We start from the raw sequence: 19,548 nt of genomic DNA, 5'->3' as shown, positions 1-19,548 counted from the left end.
AAGGTGACTTCTGTGGCAAAATTGTTTTAAAGTCTTGCATTTATATTATTTTGGTAAATTTTTGAATCAGTCTGTCAAATTCCTTAAACTAAACTACTCATTTCTAGTGGATTTGTTTTGAATATTGATCATTTATGAATCAGTAAATTATAAATACTGGTAGAGTTTCCATTTATGAACATATTATGCATTTATTATTCATCTGACATAAATTTTATGTTGGCTAAGTATATGTTATTTATAGTACTTTTCTTTCTATAGTTTCAAGGTGCTATTCTGTGGCTTTCTAACTTACTCTTTTATAGTTTTAAAACAAGATATATAAAGTGGATGCTCTTTTTTTGTTAGCAGCCAGTTCAATCTTTATCAAAGCTTGTAGAGTAGTTCCCCTTTATTCATGGTTTCACTTTCCATGGTTTCAGTCAACTGGAGCCCAAAAATGGTAAATGAAAAATTCTAGAAATAAACAATAAATTTTAAATTGCATGCCATTCTTAGCAAGATGAAATCTTGGGTTGTACTGTTCCTTCCCAGCCAGGAAGTACATCATCCCTTTGTTCTCTGTACAGTGTATGCACACTATATATGCCAGCTACACCCTAGTCAGCAGCTATCTGCTTAGTTATCAGAGAGAAAGAGAGACAACATTCACATAACTTTTAGTAAAGTATTATATATTGTTCGACTTGTTCTATTTTATTATTTGTTAATCTCTTACAGTGCCTAATTTATAAATTAACTTTATCATAGGTATCATGGATATGTATAGGAAAAGCATAGTGTATAGTACTATCCACAGTTTCAGGTATCTACTGGGGGTCTTGGAATGCATTCCCACCGATAAGGGAAGGATTACGTAACGTTAATTTTCTTTCATATTAGAATTTAAGAACTTCTTTAAGATACCGCTTTTTAAATATTTTTTTCTTTGAGTGATTAAATGAGACATTTTTAAACTGAAGATTCCAGTCATTATTCTGTTCAGGCAAATTTTCTTTCATTTCTTTTAGTATTACTTTTCTTCTGTTTGTTGCATTGTTGTTGTTTTTTTAATATTTCTGTCCTTACCATTTATTGATAATTATAAAAATTTTTAAATATACAAAAACTTAAAAGAAGTATGTAATAAACCCCAATTTAGCATGCATATTTTAAATTAAAATTCAATATTTGCTTAAGTTATTATTATAATAATTTTTATTAATGAAGTAAATTTATAGGGAAATGGACAAATCTTAAGTGCACCATTCAAATACCTTTATTGTATATCATTAGTCAGGGTCACATTCCCATAATCTAAGATGAATGTTTTTAACTTGTTTTCTCTCCAAGAAAATCTCTTTGCCTCCATCCTTACCTTACCCTCAGTTAATGAGTAAAATAAATAATTATGTACCTCTCCACAGCTTGCCTTGAATATTTGAATATACTAGAAATGTATCAAATCCTTCTAAAAAGTTAAACTATGAAATAACTATATTTTAGTAACATGGCACATGTAACTGACTTTGGCAAGAGCAGTTTCAGTGGAATTCAGAGGGATTAAGAATTAGGTGCAGGGACCCACTCAGAGCTATTGTACTTGCTTTTCATTAAGTTTGCCTTGGATAAGAAGAAAAAATACACATGGCCTTAGGGATGGAGAAGATAGTGGAAGGTTTTTCTCAAAGGTGGAAGACATATTACAGCATGTTGATACAGATGATCCAGGAGAGAGTGCAGAGTAGACAGAGGGAAGGAATAAAGAGAAAGGAAGCCTTGGAGGCACAAGAGAGAAGACATACCAGCCACGAGTAAGGTTTGCCTTTGATGGGCTTCAATGCAGCTAATCCCTAGAATAGGTACAAAGAAAATAATGGATGGGCAGTAGAGAGGTTTACACACCTGATGCTGGCTGAGATAAATAAGTATGAGGGGCATAATGAGATTCACCTTGAGTTGCACTGTCCAATATGTGCCCATTAGCCACATGGCATTTAGCTAAAATGAAAATTATTTTAAATGAATAAAATTAGAAATGTAGTTATTCAGGCACACTAACCACATCTTAGATGTTCAAGAACCACGTGTGGCTAGTGGCTACGATACTGGACAATGCAAATATAAAACTTTTCTATCATTGATGAAAATTCTATGAGACTGCATTAGCCTAGGTTGTGTCTTGTGAAACACGGGGCTGACAGTTCAGAATTTAGTCTGAAATGTAAAGCTGGTAGGTAGGAGGATATGTGGAGACTTTTACTCTTTGCTCTCAAGTTCAGGTGAACTGGAGAGGGATGATCTTGCTGGGTCTGAAAGGCAAAGGCCAAGTTCTCCTTCAGGTAACCCGTTGTCCACCTGCAGAACTGGTAGCCTGGCATGTCTTCCTTTACAACAGTGCTTGGTGATAAGTGAGACAGGTTACCTTGCTGCTGCCTCATTTTTCATTTCTTCAGCAACAAATGAAAATAAACTTTCTTGTTAGTTTGTCTCATGTGAAGGTAATATTTCATTCTTTTCATGTTTCATTACTGTAAATTCTTATTTGCATCATTTAAAACTTTTACATTTCAAGTATATTTTTGCATAAGGATGTAAAAGACCTCTCAATATTAGAATTTTAACACTATATGTGTTATATTAAAAAGGTTTTCTTCTAGCTTGTCTTCCTCCTGTGTATGTATTGATCAAAAATGTTCTAATATTTTTAAGTGGGCTAAGGTTCCTTTAGTATTTTCTGTCATTAGTATGAAGATTTATATCTTCATATTAAAATATCTTTTTTTCTGGTATATATATTTTAATTTAAATATTTAATATATGTATTTGCACAAAGAAACTTACATAGATACATGTGGAAGTATTTGGTATAAATTGTGAAAGAAACTATAATTTTATTATTTTTTATAAAACTGGATGTCATCTTAACATTATTTCTTGAATATTTATTTAATAATATTTAATAATGTCTGTATTTTAAATACAATATACATAATTCTTATATAAACTAGTGTCTGATGCAAGATGTTCTCATTTATCCACTGAGATAGCATTTCTAGAATACATACCTGACTATTTGAATAATTTTATCTTTTAGGTACATTGTAATATGTGATAATGTAAGTGTACCTTTGTTATTTTTTATAATTTTCTTGCCAATTCTCACATATTTATTCTTCCAGATGAATTTTATAGTTGTTGTGTTATATTTCAAAAGTATTATTTGCATTGGGATTATTATAAAATTATGGGCTAATTTGTGAAAAACTAACTTTTTAAAAATATTTTTCATTGATTTGAGAGAAAAAGAGTGAGTGAGAGATGAAGGGAAAGAGAGGGAAGGGAAAGAGAGATAGAAGCATCAACTTGTTTTACTTATCAGCTCATTTCACTTAGTTGTGCACTCATTAATTGCTTCTTGCATGTGCCTTGACCAGGGATTCAACCCCCAACCTCTGCTTCATTGAGTCAACATTTCATACTCTGAGCTACCTGGCCGGGGCTGAAAACTAACTTTTTTAACAATATCTTATACTTTATTCTAGGAACACTATACATTTATTCATTTGAGTACTTTTAATAATTCAAACTAAACTTTTTATTAATTTATTCACATAGTATCATCATATCTTTTATGTTTTAATTATACTTTTTAATTTTATGATTTTTACCTTTATGACATTTTTCAACTATTTTATATAACACATATTCATTATTTTTATTTACTTAGTTCATAATTTTTAATATTAAATTTTAATTATACCAGAACTACATGAATGCAACCTTTATAAAATCTATGAAACATTACAGATGAAGTTAAAGTCCTGCTTGACTGCCATTCTCAGTCCCAGTATTGTATATATGAGATAAAAATGATCATGCAATGTTTACAATGTTCCTCTTAAACTCATGAAATATATGGTTTTCTAAATGTGTACACATTGTTGCAATTGACTCAGTATGCGATAGAAATAGCAATAAAACTAACTTTTAAATTAAATAAGAAGTGTTGAAAAGTAAGCTTCTTCCTAAAAACAAGTAGGTCCCTTATGTTTCCTGAATGAGTTGTTTAACACTTTCAATATAGTTTATAATTTGGAAGACCATGGTAAAAAAAGAAACTATACTTTAGTAAACTTTACCATAGTAAAATAATAAAAATAAATATACAATGTTACTATATAACTGACATTAAAAAACTCTAAAATATAGATAAAAAAGAAATATCTATAGTATAGAACTACAAGGTGTAATACCTTATAAACATAGAAGCAAAATTTGAATGGCTCAAAGTTAAGAAAAAGTTTAATAACTTTAACAGATGACAGTATAAATACATATTTAAAGAAAGAACACATTTTATAATCAAGGAAAATATCTACAGAATATTATTTAGATGTTACTTTTATCTTAAATAAATATATAGAGACAAATTCACTCTCAGAAATAAAAAGAAGGAAAGATGCATTAATGGTTAGAAAGAAGAAAAAGAAAGAAACAGAGAAAAAGTCAGGAAGGAAGAAAGGAAGGGAGGGAGGGAGGGAGGGAGGGAGGGAGGGAGGGAGGAAAGAAGGAAAGGACAATAGGAAAAAGGTAAGAAAGAGATAGGAGACAAGAATCAAACTAAAACAGTATTACTTTGGTTAAGAACCTTTTGGTGGTATGATGCAAATATCTACAAAATTAGTCTAAATAAGAACAAAGAGAATTTATCTATTTTTAAATTAAGTTTTGTAAATTTTTGCTTTTAAATTGTAGAAATTTCTTATATATTTTGGACATTAACACTTTATTATATATATAATTTGCAAATATTTTTACATAGGCTGTTTTTTTACTTTATTGTTTTATTTACTGTGGAGAGCTTTTTCATTTGATATAGTCCCATTTGTCTATTTTTGCTTTTGGTGGTACAGCTAAAAAAACAGTACCAAGGCCAATTTCAAGAAACATTTTTTTTGCATGTTTTTTCTAGGAATTTTATAGTTTCCGGTATTACATTTAAAATTTTAATCCATTTATAGTTTATTTTTTGTGTATGGTGTAAGATATAGTTTCAGCTTCAGTCCTTTGCATGTGGATATCTAGATACTCCAAAGCTATTTATTAAAAAGACTTTTCTTTTTCCATATGTACACTTTGTCTCTCTGTCAAAGGTAAGTTTACCATAAATGTGTGGTTTTTATTTCTGAGTCTCTATTCTATTCTGTTCATTATATGTTTTTGTATGCTAGTACCATACTGTTTTGATTATCGTAGTTTTGTAGCATATTTTCATCAGGAGGTGTGGTTCCTTCTGCTTTGTTTGTTATTCAAGTTTCTTTGGCTATTTGGGGTCTTTTATGTTTCTATATGAATTTTAGAATTGTTCTTATATTTCTGTAAAAAAGGCCATAGTGATTTTGCTAGAAATTGTATTAAATCTGTGAATTGCTTTGGGTACTATGGCCATTTTGACAAGTTAAATATTTGCCTACAGTTGACTAGCCAAGAAAAATATGGCACACATATACATATATATAAATACACACACATATATAAAATGGAATACTATTTAACCTTAAAAAAAAGAAAGAAATCCTGTCATTTGCTATAATATGAATGAAATTGAAGGATATTATACTAGGTGAAATAAGTCAGACACAAAAGAACAAATACTACATTACCCAATTAATATAATAAAAATGAGAGTCAAATTCATGAAAGCAGAAAGTATCAGGGTCTGGAGGGAAGGGAAATTGAGGAGGTGCTTGTAAAAGGGTAGATAGTTTGTAATGCCCGATGAATAAGTTCTGATGATTTATTCTGTAGCTTAGTACATATAGTCAAACAATGTTAAATGTGCTAATCACACAAATATATACACACACACAAAGAGGAAGCCAATTAAGTTTTAGAGGTGATGGCTAAATTTATAACCTTTTTCATAGTGATAGTTTCACAGCTGTCTACTTATCTTCAAACTCATCAAAACATATATGTTAAATATGCACAAAATTTTTGTATGTCAACCATATCTCAATAAAAATAAATTGTTTTAAAAAGAAGAAAGTACCCTTTGATAGAGAGAACTTACAAGTATAAATGTGTATAAATATGCAAGAATATCCAATGGAGCCAAACAGCAAGAAGTAAAATCTCACCTCACAAAAAACTGAAACCTAAAACTGAATACTCTATGTTTAGTAACCAAGTTCCTTCTCTCTCTTTGTTTCTTTACCACTCTCTGAGGATGATGTCTCTTTACTCAAAATGGTCTTCATAGTAGAGACAATATCTGGTTAGCTTCTGAGTCCAAATTCCAAACATGGCCAGGATACATAATTCTTGCCAATAAATTCAATCAGTGGCTGGTGACCCACCCAGCTGGTCTCTGAGGCTGAACAGATACTTTAATAAAAGAGTATGAAAACATTTAGAAACATTCAAATTAAAATTAGGAATAAATCAAACTTTTGTTCATATTCATGAAATTCAAATATTTTACCAGTTGTTCTGCCTATAATGTTTTATATCTAAACATTTAATGCATTTTTCAGCTCCAGGATACTTTTTTTTAATATTTATTTTATTAGTTTCTCCGTGTCCTATTCTCTGTTTATTTTCTTTTTATCTTGAGACAACCAAAATAAATTTACAGAAAACAATACCTTAATGTTTATCCAAGAATTGACATTTTAATAAAAAAACAATGTTATGAGTAAATGTAATATTCATCTTGTCATTTATACCTATCCCATTTCCTTTCCAAGAGGTAAAAAGCATCATAAATATGTGCAAATCTTTCTAAGCTTTTGTTAAAATTTTTTACAACTGTAAGAATGTTTATGTTCTGCAACCTGTTTTTCATTGATTTAGTAATATTGATGCATAGAGATGTAGATTATTCCCTGTTTCTAGAGCACATTTTATTATTTATCTTTCTAAGGATAGGATTTCTATTACTTCTATTTTTTTATTGTAAATGATTAACCAGTAAATATATTTTAATATCTTTCTTGGTATACATACTTTCATTAAGGTATTTTAGCAGATCCTGTCAGTGCCATACCCTTATTCTTACTGTTCTCCTTTGTATAGACTGTGTCCTGTGAACCTTTCCTTGTGTGGACAGAGGAAAGACAGTTTCCAGAATGGGAGCATGCTCAGCCAACACACAGAGAAAGTTGGAAATTCATAGAGTCAATGCTCCCGGAAGTAGTCCTCTAAAAGTGATGGACAGGAAGTTGGAGGTAAATGAGCTTGGTTACACATCTTTGACTAGAACAATTTTGTGGGTTTGTTCTATACTGTCTCCTACAGTCAGGTGGAGCTCCAAGTGCTCACAGCTACAACTTCTTAGTAATCTGTCCTTTAATGACTTTTTTCCCTATCTCATTTTTCTAGTCATTTCTTGAAACTATCTCACAAATAAACTATTTGCATTGAAATCTTAGTCTTTCATTCTGCTTTTGAAAGTATATAAACCTAGAAACTATATATAGGAGTAGAATTTGGGGAATGTAAGGTCTGAACATTTTGGTTAAATGTAAAGTCAAGTGGTGTGTATGAATATAGTATTGTCAAGTTGATTTCCAAAGTGATTGTATTAACTAATTAGGATTCTTATTGTCACTGAATGAGAGTTTCTGTCACCACCTGATATTATCATATTTCCTCTTAATTTTTACCCATCATGTTTTTCCCCATGAGTAGGAAATAATATCTTATTATTTTTAATTCCATCATTATCAGTAAGTCTCTTCTTTTCTATGAAATGAGTTTATGCATACATGTTGAGTTAACTAGGTCTACCTTAAAATTAATCATATTTATCTCTTAACTTTTTCCCTGGAAAACCATGAAGAATTCACCAATTTTCTAATTCATTAATTTGGTTTTATCACAAAGTCAATATTCTATTCACTAGATTTTATTGCTTTTCCTCTTTAAGTCCTGTTTATATCTTTGTGCAATAATATTCACCCCAAGATACAAAGTACATTTTTTTCTTATTTTTTTCACTGCATCATACAGCATGCTTGTGATACATCATGCATCACATAGTTGGGTGACGTGGTGAAAGCTTGCTAGTTTAATAAGACATTTCATTGTTTGAATTAGTACTGTACATCTTTTGGTGTAAGTTTTCCTTTTCTAAAGTAAGTTTCCTAGCACTTTAGAGGAAGTCTTGTATATGCATGCCAAACTTAAGAGAGATTTTTTTTTTATATTAGATAAATCACTGTCTAAAATTTTGTTATGAGGATAAGGGGAAAGCAAGAATATTTTCTCTGACCTAGCCAGATAGCTCATTTGATAGAGCATCATCCTGAAGCACAAAGGTTGCCAGTTCAATCCCCAGTCAGGGCACATACAGGAACAGCTTGATGTTCCTGCCTCTCTCTATCTCTCTCTCCCTCTCTCTTCTTCTCTCACTAAAATGAATAAAAAAATAAATAAAAGAATATTTTCTTTAATTGTAAGGATAAAGTTGAATGTGTATGATATGGTTTTTAATCCTGTCAAATGTGGGATAGGAATCCCAGTGAATATAGGTATGTGGGAGATTTTCTACATAGAAAGTGGTTTCTTCCATGTTGGTTATTGTATGTAGTTCATCCTGAGTTGGGACACAATCCCTGTCTCTAAGTAGCAAAACTGTTCTCATAACCTTATTGATAGGACTCTCTTTCTTGATTTCTGGTCTTAATATAGACTTAGTTCAATTTACCTCTGTTGTGTTGGTTATTTTTCAATAAGGAGTTGGGAAACAGAGGTATAAATGTGTAAGTTCAGAAAGCAAACTTTCAATAAATGTAAACTTTTTAAAGCAAAGTTTCAACAGTAATAAAACAATGTTAAATGCATTCAGAACTCTCTGAGAAAGGGTACTGGGTAGATTTATTCTGCACTGTTCTATTCTAGAAAAAGTGATTAGCTCTTAATTCAACTGTAATCTATTTCAATTATACCTAAAATTCTAACAATTTACTATAAAGCTTTAAAAATTATGCTTTTCTTTTTTATAACATTGCCAGTATTAGCCTCTTTAAAAATTCCATTTTACCTTGCATTTGATATTACCTTATTTCAGACTAGTTATAAATGATGCAGCCTCAACAAGTTTTTAAAAGCTCAAACATACTATGAAATGGTAAAGAACAAAAATTAAAATTTATGTTCTAATTTTCTTTTTCTTTCTTATTCAGTATGCTATGGAGACCTTAATATAAATAATTTTAAAATATGCCTCTCTATTTAATAAAACTTTATTGTCTATTTAATGACTTTTTGTTATGCTGGTGAAATATTATCAAAAATCAAATGTTTATTGTAGGTTAGAATATTTCTATATGACAGTCACATTCAATCTCTATGGTAAATTTAATAAAATTACTTCTCTTAACAATTTAGGAATAGTCAGGGTTTAGATCAGGGGTTGGGAACCTATGGCTCGCGATCCAGATGTGGCTCTTTTGGTGGTTGCATCTGGCTCACAGAGAAATCATTAATAAAAAAAAATAGTAACATTAAAAATATAAAACATTCTCATGTATTACAATCCATTCATTTCCTACCGCTCACGTTCATGGTTGAGGGTGGCTGGAGCCAATCACAGCTGTCCTCCAGGACAACACCAAATTTTTATTGGATAATGCGTAACATACACGAATTGTTGTAGGGCTCTCATGGAATTACATTTTAAAATATGTGGCGTTCATGGCTCTCTCAGCCAAAAAGTTTCCCCACCCCTGGTTTAGGTAATAGCCAAAGAATAACAACTGAACTATTCTGTGAGGAAAAGTTGATCTTAATGAAGATAAAAGAAAAGTAAATTTCTCCCTGTGCCCCATGAAATGCGGTCTTTGGAGGCCACTCTTTGGATTTGGGCATGCAGAGGTACCTCTCCTCTGTCTCTCCTCCCTTCATGCAGCTGGTGTTATAAGAAGACATAAGGGACCCTGCTTGGAAGAAATGTCATGTTCTCCACTTGCCCCATCATCTTCCTTATAAGCCTAATTAATGATTTTTTAATAAAATTATATGAAAAATATTACACCATATGAGAATTTCCCTTGACCATTATGCTGATCCTACCAAGAGGGCCAAACAATTTAGTCATAAGAACTAATTTTATTAGATTATATTAAATTTTATTTTAAAAATAGGCAAACTCCCTTTTAGCCTTCTGCTGTTGGTATCTCTTTCTTTCCCAGGCAACAGTCTTCCACCTTCCTCTAGCAAGAGTTATACTCTCTCCCAGAGTGAAACTGTGCTGTGTAGTTTAGGAGAGACTAACTTCACTTCCTGCCAAAACACAGAAGTAAGAATGTAACCTTGATCTCATGTAGCTGACTTTAATCAGAATGCCCAAATCTCCAGTCCAAGGAATGGTAAAGGAATAGAAACTTTTTATCAAAAGAAGGCAAATGTTTATTCTCCTCACCCAGGATACTTCTTATGCCAAGATTTAAATGATATTACAACCAGTCTTAGGCTGCCCAGAGCCATCATGCATATCACATGGAGAAGGCTTGTCTGAGACATGGGGCTTTAATGATATTTTTTTTTATTTTAACCTGAAATTTTAATTTTTTATTTAATCTATTGGGGTGACATGGTTAACAAAATTATATAGATTTGAAGCATACAATTCCATAATAAATCATCTGTATATTTCCATTGTGTATTTGCCATCCAAAGTCAAATCTCCTTCCTTTAAAACTCCTGTATCAAGTGAAGCCTGAAGCTCACAAATGTTGGATGTTTTCTTAGTTGGAGCCAAAAAATTGTATCCTTTAAAATTAAGTCAGTTTAAATTACCTAACTCTCTTACTTAAACTAGAAGGGTCCTAAAACATAAGCCTCCAATATTGGCCTTACAGAGAAAACTATGTATACATATCTATGGAAAAATCCCAAGTAAATGCACCAGAGTTCTATAATTGAGTGTATTCAATATTTTATGTAGCAAACAGTGACCTTTCAAAACTAAAATTTCATTCACATTATTCCCCCTCTTAGAAGTTGCAGATCTTCTCACTTCCATTAAAGTAAGACTCAGTCTTCTTCCCACTCTTGTCTACCTCTGCTACCTTATCCCCTTTCCCTCTTCACAGCTGTTCTCTCTGTCTATTTATTCTTACTTTGGGGCATATAGGATTGCTTTCAATTTTTTATATGGTCCCTCTCATTTGAAAAGTTCAGCTCAACAGCCATTTCACCATTAAGTTTATCTTCAACAACCTTACCTAAAATTAAAAATGCACTTTCTAACTTCTTACTTTATTTCTACATTTTATTTTTACATTATAAAATGATCCTTTTAAAAAAATATGTTGTTCACATTGCAACTCTGTTTGCCCTTGTATGAATGTGAGTTTCATAAAAGCAGAGATCCATTCAATTTTTCTTATTGCAGTGTCCTTGGAGATTATAACAGTGTCTAGTACAAAGGCACACTAAATTTAAAATTGTTGCATTGATAAATGTTTAAATAACATTTTCTTATTTTTGATCAGGTGTATTCTAGCTTTATTCTTCTGTACCTACCTTCTCCCTCCTTTCTGTCGGGCTCCTTTCAGGATTTTCTACATTCCATGTACCTATCTTACCTATCTGTCATCTAGTTGTCTATCATTTATCTACCTATTATCTATCTATCATCTATCTATCTATCTATCTATCTATCTATCTATCTATCTATCTATCATCTATCTATCTATCATCTATCTATCAATCATTATCTCTATCATCTATAGTTTCATTACCATTTGCTCAGTCATAAGTAGCTTTTGGGTTATGCAGCCTTGACTAAAGCATCACCAATTTTGAAAAAAAAAAGAAGCTATTAATTATCTAAGTAAATGTTTTCAATTTGAATTTTATCTTTTGGGATGACAATCTTATTCTATTCACCATGTCTCTGCTATTCTTCCACTGTTCTTAATCCTTATATATTTTCACTGCTATCTGGGTAAATTTTGTATATATAATATATAGTACTAATTTATATATATTAGAGAGGCATAGATATATATCACCAGTTCACATCATACTTTTTTCTTCACTTGTATCTCATCTGCTGTTTAATTCATCATTTCAGTCAGAATTTTTTTTCATTCATTATACTGTTTACATTTAGAACTTTCATTTTGTCTGTTACAGTCAATTTTTCTGAGTTTTTCTTTTGTAATTTTATTTTCTTAAGCAGTTCATTCCCAGATGTTTTATATTTCAATTGTGAAAATTCTGTCTTTAGAGATTTGACTCTGCTACTGCATGTTTCTGTTGTTTATAACTCATGATAATTTGCCTTCTCATATGTTGGGTGTTCTTTATGTTGTTGTACTTGGTCATCTGAAGCAATCCCCTTGGCTCTTAACTAAGACTTTCCATAGAGAAGTTACCCTCTGCCTTAGATTTCCTCTGCTTCTCTCAGTAGAAAGGAGTGTATTGATCAATCTATCTTCATCATAAGATAGATTATGCTGCAATGCTAAGCAACTCAAAATTCTCAGTGGCTCAGTAAAGAAAAAAGACTTTTTCTCCCTTAGATCATAAGTTTATTGTAGGTTTTATGAGCCACCTTCTCTGCTTTACACTCACTGAGGGGCCCAGGTGGATAGAACAGTGCCTTTTTGGAATATTGCTGGTCATTGTAGACAAGGTAGAAGAACATTCTTTTTTTTTTTTACATGTAATATTTTATTAGTTTTCATGATTAGACATACAACCTGCAAAGGAATCACCCCAATAAATCCAACACCCATCTGAAATCATCCACAGTTAATACAATATTACTGACTGTATTACCTATGTTGCATTCTACATTCCCACGACCATTCTGCAACCACAGATTTGCACGTGTGAATCCCTTCACCTCTTTTACCAATCCCCTTGTCTGACTGATGGTGACTGAATGGATAACAAAACAAGACCCTTATACATACTGTCTACAAGAGACTCACTTCAGATTACAAGACACACACAGACTGAAAGTAAAGGAATGGAAAAAGGTATTTCATGAAAATGGAAGTAAAACAAAAAAGCTGGGATCCAATACTTATATTGGATCCACACAAAAGAGATGTTAAAACACAGGCTATAACAAGAGACAAAGAAAGACTCAGCAATTCCAATGAGTTTTTATCTGAAGTATTTATTAGAAGAAACCCAAAACACTAAATCAAAAAAACGTATACACCCACATGTTTACTAGAACATTATTTACAATAGTCAAGATATGGAAGCAACCTATATGTCCATCAATAGATGAATGGAAGTGGTGCTTATATACAATGGAATATGATTTGACCATAAAAAGAATGACATCTTGCCATCTGTAGCAACATGAATGAACCTAGAGGGTTTTTGTGCTAAGTAGAAGAACATTCTTGAGGGTCTCATGCCGGCATGTAGAAGCTCTTGCCCAGAAGTGATACTTCGCCATGTCCACACAGATCGTTACCCAGAACTAGAAACATGTCTCCCATGTTGTAAACCACAGAAAAAGCCAAAAACAATAGTCCCACCAATGACTACAACTGGGGTGGTGTCACCAAGCCCAGAAACACTTTGACCACCAATTTTCAATGACTTGTCCTTCTACTAATTCAGAAATTCCTGCTCTTTATGCTTCTGATGTTCCCAGGAGCTACCAAGCTCTGGCTCTTTGCCTTTTAAGATCATGTTCTTGTCGTCCTTGTTTCCAGGTCTTGAGTATTCCCACCTGACTGGGGGGTGTTTCCTGCAGCATTTCTGGGCACAGAACCCCTGGATCCTGATACCTAGATCTCATCTGTCTCCTCTCCAGGGTTCAATTTCAATTCTGAGTTTCTTTATTTGTGTGACCCACACAAAACTCCTCTACTTCTTGTGAGGACAACTTCACATGGCACTGAGGCAAAGAAAGATTGGGTCGGATAGAATAAGAAGTTCTTGCAAACATCTGATTGGCATCCCAAAAATCTCCTAGGTTGTTAAAGAAGCTGTTAACTTGTTTGTTGCTTTTTTGCTTTATTTTTAATTCTAGACTTACATTTTCTTAAATTACACTAATACTAATATAACAGTTTATGTTTCCTTCAGGTCTAGTAAGTTTTTTAGTTTGTTTCTTCAAGTGGCAAAAATATTTCAACAATCACATTAAGTAATCACATAGTCTATAACATCTGAAATTACTTGTTTCTATTTATTTCACTTTTTCTTATAAATTCTTAATGTCCTTTAATATTATATTATATGTTCCCTTGCCTTGTATAAAGGATATCTTTAATTTTGCCTCTTACATCTTCAGAAAAAGCTAGAGAAATATCTTCAAGAATTAGATTATACTCTAATTATCTGGTCCTTTAAATATCTACTTTTTATTTTTCTTTCTTCTTCCATAATTAAAAACATTAGCCAAAATCTACTTTTGCTTTCCTTTGTAAGGTATGTAATTAGAAGGGGCTTTTACCTCAGCATATTATACCCTCCGTAATTCTGAGGACAAGCTTACTCAGAATCTATTGTGAAATAAGATATAATTCTACCAAAGGACATAGTACTTGAAGGTATCCTTCTCCACATTTAATGTGATATAGAAATTTTTTCATTGTTCATATCAACCCCTGAAGAAATCATTAGAAAAGGAGGTAAGATTATACTGCTTAATTTAGTGAAGCACATGGCTATGTGGTGCATGGTGAATTATCTGAAAAAAATTAAGGCTCTGGCAGAAAGAAGAAAGGAGGGGTGGGCATAGATATTGGCACTCTTTCTCTACATCTTTTTAGGTTTCTTACATATAAGCAAAATTCTGCTCTGTATCCTTCTTGAAAATCTTCTTTCTTATTGTTATAGTAATATAGGAAATCAAATATATAGAAATAAGTTAGGATATATTATTAAAAGCCATAAAGACAAGTGAATAAGGCTATGCCCTCTGGGCAAGGCTTAGTCAGTATGTGTGAAATTATATATAGATAAAAAGAGCTCCCTGTGAGGAACTCCCTAAAAGTGGCTTGATGTGATAATCCCATAGATCAATACCTTTTAGAAGGCATATACCGGAAAGGGTACTTAAGCCAACAGGGTTCCAGCTGCAGTCACTTGTCCAAACTCCAACACTGAGCACAGACTGTCTCCATCCTGTTCTGACCACGGACCAAAGGATAACCAAGAGGAACACACTGACGGGGCCCCATTAAGCTGTACCCAGGCACACCATAGGATCTGTGAGAAATAAACTGCCTGTGATTCTTGCAACTAATTTGTGTGTCAGTCGTGTCTTTTTTTTTTTTATTGGTACTGGCAATTGATCTCAGTACCAATAAATAGAATCCTCATAGCTGCCTCAAGAATAGTCTCAAAGAGGTTGCCAATCCTGCCATTAAGCAGCAGTGTACTACTTTACAGGGAAGTCAAATCAGGGAAAGCTGATCAGTGTAGACCTTGGGCTCTACTGGGACATTTATTTTATGATATGTAAGCATTTCTCCATGTTTATATAATGACTACATACAAGTATATGGAGGTTCCAAAATTTATTGAATAATGTCCTGTATATTGAGTTGATGTCTTATTGATAAGCATTTAGATATTCTTGCCATGTCAACTGTAATATGCACAGACAACTGCAGAGTGAATGCTGGATAGATACATTAATGATAGAGAAAGAGAGAATGATAGATCATAGATAGATAGATAGATAGATAGATAGATAGATAGATAGATAGAATTATAGTAATACAGTTGTCTCTCGCCAAATTGCAGTTCACTTCTTGTAGTCTCACTGTATCGTGGATTTTTACATTATATATATCTAATTTTGTGGTGCAGATTTTTCACTATGTAATGGGATTTTGCAGTATACAGGTATTTTTATATATTTATTGTTTTAATTATTTTTGCAGTAAAATAAACAAAGTAAGTGTAGGAAAGGTTAATAACTGCAAAAAAGGTTTAAAAGAGTGTAGAGAGGTTTTATAAAGCCTTAAAATATATATAAATAATAAAATAAATATAAGATCACTACTTCACGAATTTTTGCCTATCACGGGGGTTCTGGAACCTAACCCCCATGATAGATGAGGGACCACTGTATTAGAACTTTCCTTTTGAGAACACTTATAGATAAGTTAAATGTATACTTATTTTCTTCTAAGTTCAGCACTAGCTGGAGCCTATGCATTTTGCTATGTGTTGTTATTTTCTCTAATTGCTAAAAAAGCTATAATTGCAGTTTTGATTTCCTCTTTGACACATGGTATTTAGAAGATTTTTAAATTGCCATCTTATTGCTTTTAAATGTTAGTTAAACATTTATGCTTTTCTGCTTATTTTTAGTTTTATTACTGCAAGTATAGAGGCAGAGAAAATGCCCCATATAATTTATGCTTTGAAGATTTTATTGGCATTTTCTTTGTGGCCTAACATATGTTATGTTGAAATTATCAATTGGCACAGGAAAAATGTGCAGTTTTAATTTAAGATTTAATTTTTAAAAGATTTAATTAAATATATCTTTAATTTGTATGGAAATGATATCTTTTATATTTTTAAAACTTCATTTGAAAAATTAGAAAATGTCCTGCATTATGTATTTGGATATAATTTTTTAGCAAATAAAGATTCTTGTCAATGGTATTTTGTAGTAAATAAAGTGATTGTCCTGTTTATTACTTCTAGCTTGGGATTTCACACATCTGTTTTTATGGAGGATTCAAAAAAAACCTCAACAAAAGAGAAGAATACAGCTCCCCCTTTGAATCTAGATAGACTTACCACTGCTTCTACTAATAGAGTTTAATAAAAATGAAGCTACGTGACTTCTGAGCTACATCATAAAAAACCATGCAGCTTCAGCCTGGTTCTCTTGAAATACTTGATTTTGGAACTCTCCCTCTTAGAACCCAACCATCCTACTTGGAGAAGCCCAAGCCACATGGAGAGACCGCACAGAGGTGCACCACTGACAGTCCCAATTGCATCCAGTCTTTTAGTTATCCCAGCCCAGCCTCTGCAGGTGTGAGGGAGCCTCGAGGTTATGTCTGCCCCCAGGCACATGATTAATGTCCAACTATTCAAGCCACCCCAGTTGAGGTCCCAGACAGCATGGAGCATAGATGAGTTATTCCAGATTCTTGACCCCAGAATCTGCAAAAGTGCCAAAATGTTAGTTGCTATTCCACTAAGGTCAACAGTAACAGGCATAAAATTTAATCTTAAAAACCCAATTTTGTTATTGCTTACATGAACTTTATAAAACCTACTTATCTTTTTATAATTAATATTTGATCATTTTGAGCATATCTTTTGACAGTATCATATAATTCCTGATTTATAAAAATTATTATAAATTTTTTCATTTAGGATCAATAGTCCTGAAATTTGGGGGAGGGTCCATACTGTTTCTTATATCTGTTTAATTTAGCCTTTGTCCAAAGCCCTTTGAAATATGTCACGTTCACTTTTGTTTTACTTAGAATTTTGGTTTTATGAGAAAGAGAACATATATTTTTCTCCTTCATTTTCAGGTTGTTTTCCTCCTCCAGCTGCCCTAATAATACGATCTGTTTTTTTCAGATCTTGACAGCAGCACTCCCTCTATCTTCATTTAGACCTGGTGCCATAGTGGCTGCTGGACACACAGCTGGCCCTTTCACCATATTTTAGTCCCAGAAAGGCTATAACTGGAATGGCTAAAAATACTTTTATATCCAAGAATTGTTAAATATCATGGGAATTTGACAGGTTATAATATAACAGGGAATATAACAGGTTTAATACTATTCTGAACTGAATTTTTAGATACTTCTGATTAGTTCTTTTATTTATTTCATGATTTAAAGTTTATTAGCGTCACTTCTATTTTTTTAGTCAGTGATAATGTATATGTTTTGCAATGCTATTTGTTTCATTAAGATATTATAATATAATTAGTATAAAATTTTATATAATAGCCTCTTGAGAATTACAATTAATTCCTCATTCTGGATATTTTTAATTAAACATTTTATTGGTTATTTTAAAAACTAATTCTTTTCTGTACTCATTAATTCTATTTTGTTTTTTTAATTAATTTGTTTCTCTTCTTATGTAATCACATCTTTTGATTTCTTGGTATTGTTTTGCTTTGCTTTATAATTACATAATTTTTATTGTCTTACCATCCAAAGTAAAACTATTTTTATACATTAGTCTTCCTCAATGTAGCTTCTTTTTTGTTCAAGATTATATTTAATATTTTTGCTTATACTTCCTTTTATGTATGGGGAAAACATTCCTGAGCTTTACCTGTGATGCCTCATCATCCCCTTAGGTAAGCAAGACTGAGGCTAAATTCAGGAATTGTGATCCTGCTTTCCATATTTAGGGATCTCGGATGACCTGCTAGGGATGGGTATTGTGCACATGGTCTTGGACTGCAAGTAAAACACTTTATGATATGAGCTGTTTGCCTGAGTGTGCACAGAACTTTGGGAGCCACAGGGCTGCTTATTTGAAACCGTTTACTATTCACACTTCTTGACAAGATGTTCTCAATGACCTGAACCCTCTAGTGCAGGTGCCCTTCTGAGGAGGTTTTCCATATAGTGGCAGCAGCCTGGAGGGACTTCATTCAGCTTGAAGCAGTGTCCTGCTTAACCTGTTCCCCTAATAACTCAAATAATTTTTGCATATCTAGCACCAATGTGCTTGGAGACGAAAAATGGAGACCCTGAAGGACTACTTAATATCATATTAAATATGAAAGGACTCTCTGAGGGGAACTTTATACAACTGTGTAATAGAACACATTGTCCTCAAGCAGTAATTTAAGATGTGATTGGAAGATAAGACCCTTTCTTTAATTACTCTCTAAGGAGTGTTCAGAAAAGCAGAACAAGTTCACAACACAAACAGCATCTCAGGGTTAATACTCTAACTGTTGCTGAATTAATTGTAGAAAGTAAGAATGATCTGGGGACTGCATTGTCATAACAGAGGGGGTCTGAAAACAACCTCAGGAAGGCTGTAGAGAAGTAGCCAGTGTGGTAATGTCTGGAGCTAGTAAATTGTAAAGTCAGTAGCCGCAGCCACCAGGCTACCGGCCTGTGCAGGTTCGCATTTGATTCGGACAGATGGTAATGAAACAACAGAGCCAAGAACTGGTGGGCCATTAACTTTTAATCCTAGCTTGCACCTGGCGGGCAAGAAATACACACAGTGGGAAAACACTTCCCTTTCCATTTAGAGCTCCCAAAACCACTGACTTATCCGAGTTTCCTAGAATCAAAGGTTTCTACCTCACCAGCCTTATTCACCTCTGTTCCTCATTTCCTTCTCTCTGCACAAACTGGCTTCTCCTTCAGCATTCCACCATCTTGGCTGCCTCTCCTCTCCTCCACATGGCCTTTCTCTGCTCTCCTTTCTAATGCTAATCTCAGGAACTGAGAGAGAGCAAGCTCCCCAGTCTGCCCCATTTTATAGTGTAGAAATCAAAACCTTTAATTCAATATACAAATAAGGAAGTCTCTGAAACAAAGTCACTTAGTCTTAAAACTAAGCCTTAGGGTATAACAACCCTGCCTACTTACAACCTGTCCCCCAAAACCAATG

Source organism: Saccopteryx bilineata, chromosome 9 (assembly GCF_036850765.1).
Source record: "Saccopteryx bilineata isolate mSacBil1 chromosome 9, mSacBil1_pri_phased_curated, whole genome shotgun sequence".
Classification (NCBI taxonomy): domain Eukaryota; kingdom Metazoa; phylum Chordata; class Mammalia; order Chiroptera; family Emballonuridae; genus Saccopteryx; species Saccopteryx bilineata.
This window is presented reverse-complemented; position numbering follows the sequence as displayed.